This window comes from Gorilla gorilla, chromosome 16 (assembly GCF_029281585.2).
Source record: "Gorilla gorilla gorilla isolate KB3781 chromosome 16, NHGRI_mGorGor1-v2.1_pri, whole genome shotgun sequence".
Taxonomy (NCBI): Eukaryota; Metazoa; Chordata; class Mammalia; order Primates; family Hominidae; genus Gorilla; species Gorilla gorilla.
In genome coordinates, this window is record NC_073240.2 from 70,678,973 (window position 1) to 70,688,406 (window position 9,434).

Below are 9,434 nucleotides of genomic sequence, written 5' to 3' on the forward strand. Positions count from 1 at the left end.
TTTCTGCAACACGCAGGGCCCCAGCCCGACCCTCTGTGGTCTAGGACTGCATTCCAGCTGCCTGGTTGAAGGCAGCAGGCAAGGGGAGAAGCCGGGGTGTGGGGCCATTCAAAAGAGAACTGCTCTTTTGTGGCTGCAAAGGGGAGGTAAGGCACTGTTTCCATGCCTTCCTCAAGAGCTGCCTTTGGGGTTACCCCTGGTCAGTGCTCACTTGGGGTCCTGGAATCAAAGGTTCTTAGCTCATAATCACCTCATTCATGGCTGGCTGGGAGGTGTGCTGTGTGCATGTCTGACCCTGGGCATGAGGAACACCAGCCAAGTCCTTCTGGCTGCAGTTAAAAGGGCTCACCGGCCTCTCCCTGAAGGTGAAGTGCAAAGATGGGCTGGGGATTTTTGAGGGGAGTGGGAAGTACTAATCGCTGGGGTGCTAGCTCCACTGTAAATACATTAAAGCCAGCATTTTTTTTTATGTCTCTGGAATGGTGGATGGTGTCCGGCAAGGGCCAGAATAGCCTGGTTCTTCTTGCCCAGATGCAGAAGTGCAGACCCTGGAGAGCTGTACATTTTATCATTTGCATGACTTCTCCGCAGAATGGGCAGGATGACAGAGCTCCCCTCACAGGGCTTGTGTGAGGATTGAGTTGCTGTATGTTACGGCTCAAAACAGAACTAAATCCCCGAGCAGAAACCAGGGATTTCTTCCGAAAAGACTGTGGGGCACTATATCAACACTTGAGTTCTAGCCTTTTTGATGACTAACCTCCTGAGAAAGCTTGGGTACCTTTCATGACTATGAGCTTTAGTTTTCTCACCTGTAAAATGGGGGCAATGAGCCCGATCTCTCAAGCTTGCTGGGAGGATTGACAGTCACCCTGGTAGAAGATGCCCAGCCTTGGTGCCTGGCACACAGTAGGTGCTAAGTGAGAGCATGCACAGATGCAGTATTAGGTCTGTGATGGCCTGTCTCGGGGAGCAGGGCGCAGATCCTGGAGAGGGAAGATGTAGGGGCTCAAGACAGCTGGCTTCAGGTGGCTGAAGAGCCCTGAGGGCCAGAGGCTGCACTTCTATGCATTTCAGAATGAGAGACCGGGGAGCACTGATAAGTGTTGCAACTAGAAGTATTTTAATCCAAAGTAAAGAGGAGCCCAAGCTGCCTGATGGTCAGGCAGCATCAGTGGGGTGGGTGCCCTATCACAGGATGCGTCCAAGCTTAGATTGGTTGGGAGGTCATGGAGGGGCTCCAAGTAATGGAGAGGAAGGAGGTTCCTGGGCTGGTTACTAAGGTTCCTTCTGTGATGTATGATCACGAGGTCAGCAGTGGTGACACTGTCTTGATTTTTTGTCACTCTCAGTAGCCATGTGGCAGCCCGTGCTCCCTGCTGCTTGTCCCCATTCCCTCCCATGCACCTGCCTCACTGCCCGTGGCCAGCGGCATCCTTCCAACACTCTCTAGAACATGTCTCTTCTCTCTACTGGAGGCAGCCTCTGCCCACAGGGAGTGGGGGACCCAGACCCCTGCACTTGGCAAAGGGGGCCCTCCATGCACGGACTCTGACCATCTCTCCAGCTACTTGTCCTGCTGCTAGACAAAGAATCAATACTTAAGCCCACGTTTCTGGACACTGACACCCTTTCTGTTTCTGTTTCCACTGAATCATGACATATTCCAAAGCATTCCAGTGTGGTCCCCACTCTAGTGCCACTCAGAGGTGCTCTCATCCCTCACCCTTCATGGGACGTGTGTCTGAGTGGGGTTGGGGGAGGTCCGCTTTCCTCATCTCTTGCTTTCCAAGGGCAGGACCTCTGGGGATGCCCCCCATGCCCACAGTGCCCCCCAGTGTCAGGGACTCAGGAACAGCTAAGGTCCTATGAGGCAGGGTTCTTGGGAAAGCCTTAGTTCCCTCAGTGAAGGGTTCTCCTCACAGTAAAGGCAGGAGCTTGGGTGCTGGGGTCCCTAGCCTTGTCCTGTCCCCTCTTCTCACTCGGGCCCAGAACTCAGCAGTACCCAGGCTGGAGGCAGCAAGCCCAGGGGAGGCCATGGCCTTCAGGTGCCCCACTCTGCTGCCACAGGACACTCGGTCACATCAGGGGCTGTGCTAGACATGGTGCACCATCCCCTCCAACCCATACAGCCCTGCAGCGTGGCCTGTCAGCCTCATCTGACAGACAGAGAGATGGAGACTGAGGCTCAGAAAGGCCACGTGATTGCCCTCAGCCAGGGTCTTGAGGGTCAATGTCGAGGAACAGAGCTAGTTCAGGTGAGGTGAATGAAGCACTTGCCCCAGGGCACAACATTTAAGGGGGTGCCCCAAAACTTGGCAATCAAGACAAGTATTATTTCAATGCAGTATATGTAAAAATTGAAAGTAATGCAATAGACATTTTGCATTAAATTTTACCTTTTAAAATATTGCTTGGAGATATTATTCATTGTAATTAGTGAGTTTTTGGTTTTCCCGAGAATTGCCCCGATATCCAGTGAAATCGCTCATTTGCTTTCCCCTAGTCTTGGCCCGGGAGCCTGTGTCCTCCAGGTAGCTGTGCTGTGGGGAGCTGGAGAGGACTGAAGAGCTGAGGAGGGTACTTTGGCCTCTGGCTTTGTGGGATGTGGGGTGTGGGAGGAGGGAGGAGGAACCCAGGCTGGAGCTGTGCAGGGGGGACTGGCTCCAAATGTCTGAGAGACCCCTCTGACCTGGGATGCTGGAGGGGTCAGGGGAGCAAGCTGGCTTTTGACAGGCTGGGCTGTGAGGCAGAGGCAAAAGGGACCTGTGGGAGCCTCTTTGTCCCCGAGTCCCTGGAGCTCAGCAGACAGGAAGGACGCCAGAGCCCAGCCTGAGGTTGGGGAGCAGTGGGTGGCTATTTCTGCAGGGCTTTTGGGGCCCTCACCTCACGCCTGCTCTGCTCCCTGCTGGTGTGGGAGGACCCTAGACCCTGACAAGGTGCAGGTCAGGTGGGGGTGGACGGTGTGTGCAGGAAGCGCAGAGGCCCTCCTGTCAGCTCTGGGCCAGGGCTGCAGTGGGCCTTCCCAGCTCCCGCGTCATCTCAGGGCATTCTCCCACAACTTAGGAGGAAGGGGCTCTGTGTCATCCTTCTCGCCTTGCGCAGATGAGGAAACTGAGGCTTGGAGAAGAGCAGATGCCCAGACAGTAGGACAGGGCTGGGGCCCTGCCCACGGCTTTCCTCTCTCTCAGCCCCCTTCCTGTCACTCTCTCAGGCTGCCAGGGAATTACAACACCCTCTCTGCTCCTGCCTGTCCGACTCCAAACTGTCACTTCCACCTTTCCCTCTTCTCCAAACTTTCCCAAAGTGAATATCATTATTAATATTATTTGCCTAATTAACACGTTGGCTGAATGACAGAAAACATGCAAACAGGTTTTGCCAAGGAAACTCTGTCTGATTAAAACTGCAGCCTGTCTAATTAGATGGAGATTTCTTCATTAGTTTCCCCATTTTAGATGCACCTGCTCCCTCCCCCAGCTCCCTTCCCTGCACTTTCACCTCCCAGCTCCTACCCCTAACCCTGGAGGCCTTCTCCCCTCGCAATTCTGCTGCCCCAACCCTCCCACTGCCTGCACCCCTCTTCCCTAGGAGGCAGCTGATGAAAGGGCTGACCTGCTTTGGTCTGAAGCTGGCCAGATGACAAGAGGACACTGCCCTGGGGGACAGGTGCTGGCCCACCTTGTAGGACTGAGAACCTCCTGGGATCAAGGTCACACCTGAAGTCTATTTAGAGTGGGAGTGTGCTGGCTGCTAAAAGTGTCTTCATTAAAAATCCCCATTGACAAACAAAACAAAGCAAAACAACATTTCCAAGTCCTCTCAATCAGATGCCGTTGAAAGCAAAATGCACACTTAATAACAAAAGTAGAGTTAGGGAACATTGGTTGTGTACCTACTATGTGTCAGAACTTGCAAGCGTTTTCTTATCTCCATAGCAACCCTTCGAATGAAGTTATCACCATTTTGCAAATGAGAAAATTGAGGCTTAAAGGAGGTTGGCAAGGAGTAGAGAGTAGACTCAGATCTAGCCCATTCCAGCTCCCATACACTGGTTTCTCCCTCTCAGAGGCTCCTTTGTGGTGCCTAGAAGCCCCCACCCTTCTTCCTCCTTTTCCCTTCTCTTCCTTTCTCCTAGCCACAGTGCTCCAGGAAGCAGGAGGTGCTGCAAGCTGGGTGTGGCTGGGCAAGGCCAGGGCAGTCTAGCGAGGTCCCAAGTTAAAGTTCATTGGAGCTTCAGGAGTGGTTCCTTTAAGGGCCTCAGGAATGTGTTCTGGCATGAGAGGGGTGAGGGTGGAGGAGGAGGCACTAGACACATTATGACCCCTGAGGTCAAGCACAAATAGGGGTAAGGGTGTTTGGTTTGGAAAGAGCAGGCCAGTGTTGGATTACTTGGAGGAGGCGAGATGGAGCCCGTCATCTTTTGTGTCTATCCCATGCCAGGGAACTGTGCAACGTACTTTATGTGCACACATGTCTACTCATTACAGCAAAGTGTTGTCATCTCCTCATTTTTTTTTCTTTTTTCTTTTTTTTTCTGAGACGGAGTCTTGCTCTGTCACCCAGGATAGAGTGCAGTGGCATGATCTCGGCTCACTGCAACCTCTGCCTCCTGGGTTCAAGCAATTCTCCTGCCTCAGCCTCCTGAGCAGCTGGGATTATAGGTGCAAGCCACCAAGCCCGGCTTTTTTTTTTTTCTTTTTGTATTTTTTAATAGAGATGGGGTTTCCCCATGTTGGCCAGGCTGGTCTCGAACTCCTGACCTCGTGATCTGCCCACCTCGGTCTTCCAAAGTGCTGGGATTACAGGTGTGAGCCACCATACCCAGCCCACTCCACCAGTATTTACACTGTGCCAGGCACAGGGTCCGTGGTGAGCAGGGCAGGAGCACTCACTCCTTGTGGAGCTGGCCGGCTCAGTGGCAGAGCTTGGCTTCAGCTCCCTGCCCCCATGGCTGGGCCTTTCAACACTCTCAGGGGTGTCCATCGCCCAGTTGCCCCACATCTGTCCCTCAGGACATTCTGCCCAGTCTCTTGAGACCTAGGACTGCTGTTACTGCCTGCCAGGACCTGCCAACTCCGCCTCAATTCAATGATTCAAGAACCATTGAACTTGGGGAGGGTGGGGGGTGGGGAGGATGAAGAAAAGTGAGCTAAAGGGTACAAATATACATTAAGATAGAAGGAATAAATACAATGTTTGATAGCAGAGTAGGATGACTTTACTTAATGTATGTATGTACCTGGGTGATGGGCACTCTATACACCCTGACTTGATCGCTATGCATTATATACATGTAAAAACTTTCTCATGTAGCCCATACATTTACACACACACACAAGAATCGTTGAACTTAGGGCAGAAGAGACGGTGTGGGTGGGATGAGCTGCTCCTTCCCTCTCTACTCTTCCCACACTCCATCAACCTGCAAATGATGGAGCAGAACAATTTGCCATCGAGGAAGCTCTGGCAGGCTGCTCCCTGGGCACATCTAGTAAGACAGCAGGTGGCCAGGTGGGGCTGGGCGAGGAACGTGGGCATAGCTGGTTCATTAATAGAGGAGCCTGACTTGTCAATTCTATGGCCCAGGTCATTGTGAAGCATCTTGGGTTGGAGCTTTGTGTCTGAGGATGGTGGGGCAGAAGACCTCAGCCCTTTCCCTCAAGGAACTTCTAGTCTAAGTGGAAAAGCAAGCTTATTTCCTTTGACTTCCTCAACCCTCCTGTGAAAAGAGCCCTGGCCTTGGGTTTGAATCCCACCTCTGCCATTTGTTAGTTCTGTGACCTTGGGTGCATGCCTTAATCTTTCTGAACCTCTGTGTCTTCACCAGTGAAATGCAGAAATGATAATGCCTCACAAGCTGGTTGTACAGATTGAATAACAATGTGAACAGAGCACCGAGTATAATCCCTGGTAAATAGAAAAACTCCATCCCAATATTCAAAGTTCACAGGCACAGTAGTGGCATTCCGAGCTCAGGGTTACATCTTCATCCCTGTGGGTGGGAGGACACTGACTTTGACCTGCCACGGCTAAAGGTCCTTCCTGGAACCCCCAGCTTCCTTCCAGCTCTAACATGTTCCATGTTCCGGTTCTCCCACTGATGGGCCTTTGCCTTTAGGTGCTCCTATGGGTCCTATGGGTCCGGCAATGTCTGGTGGCTTCCCAAAGCCTCACTGTGCTCTTCCAACAAATGGGCACAGGCCCAGAACTTCCAGAGGTAATTTGAGGCCTGTTGGCCATTTTTACCAGGGAGTGCAAGAAGCGAAGGGAGCATGATCAGAGATGGAGAGACAGGCCTCATTAGATAGCTCCAGTGCTGCGGGCTCTGTCGCCATGGCAGCCAGCGCTCGCGCAGGCCAGGTGGTTTTTATTACCGAACTTGGAAAACTTTACGGCGGCACCAACAATGAATCTTTATTCTGTTGTTAATAGCATGTCTCTTATTAGCATGTATCTTTTCCCCTTCTTAATAACCTTTATGTTTCCAAGCCACATTTATAATTAAGTCATTAATCCCTTACTGGAATTTCTTGTTTTTCAGAAACAGCAAACCAGAGGTCCCGTCTGGCTGGCGTGAATGGAAGGGCAAACGCTCCGACCAAATTGCTCTGGGAATGTCATTCTAATTATTGGATCCTGACCCAGCAGCATGCTGATAAGCTCTGGGTTGGAGACGCCCTATCTCAGAGGAGCTCCAAACCTGCTCAAGGCCTTTTCTTGCCCTCTGCAACTTTCCTGCCAAGCAATTAGCCTCCAGGGGTATCTGAGAGCGGGAGACTGGGAGGAGCGGGGTCCCTAGGGGTTGCAGTGGGGAGGGCTAACGGGCTGGGGATGCCCCCTGTTGTGTTTCCGGGGAAAGCCTGTCCAGATTGCCGTTGCCTTCTTCACCTTCAGTGTCAGAGTTGGGGTCCAGCCTGTATTGTGGGGAGTAGGAAAAGCTTTACTTGTTGAGCCCTGGGCTTCTGTTAGGGGTTGAATTATGTCCCTCCCCACACTCCACATTCATATGTTGAAGCCATATCCCCTAGTTCCTCAGAATGTAACTGTATTTGGAGATACAGTCTTTAAAGAAGTCATTACATTAAAATGAGGTCACTGGGGTGGGTCCTTATCCAGTAAAACTGGTGTCCTTAGACGAAGAGGAAATTGGAACACGGACACGTACAGAGGAAAGACCAAGTGAAGACACAGTGAGAAGATGGCCAATGACAAGCCGAGGAACAGGGTCTCAGAGGACCCCAACCCTGCTGACACCTTGATCTTGGGCTTTCAGCTTCCAGCACTGTGGCAAAATTCATTTCTACCGTTTAGGCCTCCCGGTCTGTGACATGCTGTCACGGTGGCCACTGAAGACTCAGACAGCTTCCTTCTAGCTCTGGTTCTTCCACGAGTGTGCTTTCAGGTGCTCCGAGGGCCCGGTGGCAGGGAAAGCCAGGTCTCCAGGCTCCTGGCCCAGGGCGTGTTTAGGAGGCAGGGCCTTCTCTGACACAAGTATGAGGAGCAGAGAGGTTTCTCTTCTTCAGTCTCCACTAGGTCCTGGCCTCCATGGCTTCTATAGGCAAGGACCTGGCCAGGGCATTCACCAGAGACTTTGACGGGGAGTCCAGGCCCAGACCCCATAGGCAGAGCCAGGAGCCCTGTGCCAGCTTCCCAGGGAGCACCGGGGCCCAACGCAGAGTCAAGAGCTGGCATCAGCACAGGTGCAAGGTGGGGTTGGGAAGGGCATGGCAGCTTGGGGGTCTGCAGTGCCAGGCATTATCACAGGTGGCCTGGCATGAGGTAGGTGGGCCAGCTTGAAGGTCTAGAAGATGGATAGACACCAGAGACTTGTAGTCTATGTCTCCTTCTTGCTGTCCCCTGGATGTCACCTCCCCTCTGCCCCCAGTGCTGAACTAACCCCCTTCATCTTTTACTTGGGACTCCATCAGTGACTCATCATTGCTTTTGGTGTGACTTACCAGTGGCTGCTCCGTCTGCCTCTTCCTTCCCCTCCAGGGTCATTTTGAACACTCTTCCTTCCTGACAACTAAACTTTTCACTGTTTCTCATCATAACATGTTATTTTATACTTCATTTAACTATCCACCCACCTATCCATTTATCCACCCAGCTACCCACCTATCCATCCACGCACCCACCCATCCATCCATCCATCCATCCATCCATCCATCCATCCATCCATCCATCCAGCAAATAGTGCCTGCCTCGGGCACCCATGCTGGACCCTGGTGCCACAATGCTGAGCCCACGCCCAGCCCCTCCCCCCATGAAGCTCACAGTCTAGCTAGGGAGCTAGACATCAGCCCATCAGATGACTTACATCTAAAATTATAAACTAAGACATGCAGTGAAGGGAAAAATCAGGGAGTGCTGAGCACAGAAAACCATGGGACTGATGGGGTTGGGGGTTGAGATGAGCTCCATGTGGAGGAGGGGACATTGTGTGGGCTGAGACCTGAACCGTGAGTCAAGTGAATCAGGAGGAGGGGAAGGAAGGGTGTTCTTGGCAGAAGGGACTACACGTGTGAAGTCCCTGAGGTGGCTGGGAGCTGGAAGAAAGCCGAGTGACTGCAGCACAGAGTGAGAGGGTGGCGGCGGTGTTGGGCTGGGAGGTCCTGGGGGGTTGCATCTTCTTGTTTCTAGGGCAGTAACTGGTTCACGCTGGGAACTCAGCGGGAATTGAGGAAGGCATGAGGTTGTCGCTAGTCATTATTTGCAGGGGGATGGCAGTCTACTCAGGGACTCTTGCTGCACATGACAGCACACCCCCTCCCCGCCCCCGCCCCATTTACCATCTCTAAGGGGTGCTGCTAAGGTCATCTGTCTACTCTGGAGCCCAGAATCCCTTTGTTCCTCCCTCTTCCACTGTTAGTATTTCGACAGGCTTTCCTCTAGGCTTTTTGGTGCAGGTCACTCAGATTTCTGCAGGCCACCCTAGCCCAAGCAGTCACTTTGTTTCTCTGGCTCTGCCCTGCCCGTCAAATCTACACACACGCTTCCTGGAGTCCTGTGGGTATGTCTCGTGTGTGCTCACAAGCCAGGCAGTTTGATCCTGTGTAGCATCTGTAATGTTTTAGTGTCTGAGACCTCAGATGTTGAGACGGGGTGAAAATGCCTCACCGTCACCTCCGCTGAGAACAGCAACACCTCCAGGTGCCAAAGGGATATGCAGCCAGCCAGCCACGAAGCTGCCATGCGGGGTTCTGCCAAGAAGGCTGAGAATGTGCCTGTTCTCCATTCTACATGACGGTTGGTAACCCGGACACCAGAACAACTGGCTGACCGCTGCTTGAAAACAGTGCCCAGTGTCCACCTGTAGCTCTCACTCCTTCAGGCTTGGTCTGTGAATTTGGGCTGGGGATCCAAATGTTGGGGGCAGGTGATGCAGGCTCCCCAATACCCCACCCCTCTGGGGTGCACACACTCAGGGC

The 9,434-nt window shown here is 52.6% G+C and overlaps 1 long non-coding RNA gene across 1 annotated transcript; it reads left to right on the top strand.

The window, feature by feature from the left end:
• Positions 1 to 317: 317 nt before the first annotated feature.
• Positions 318 to 8,083, top strand: LOC101152363 (uncharacterized). Its single transcript, XR_176377.5, has 5 exons — positions 318 to 365; positions 2,507 to 2,580; positions 5,831 to 5,913; positions 6,545 to 6,762; positions 7,138 to 8,083. It is a non-coding gene; the product is annotated as an uncharacterized lncRNA (long non-coding RNA).
• The last annotated feature ends 1,351 nt before the right edge of the window (positions 8,084 to 9,434 follow it).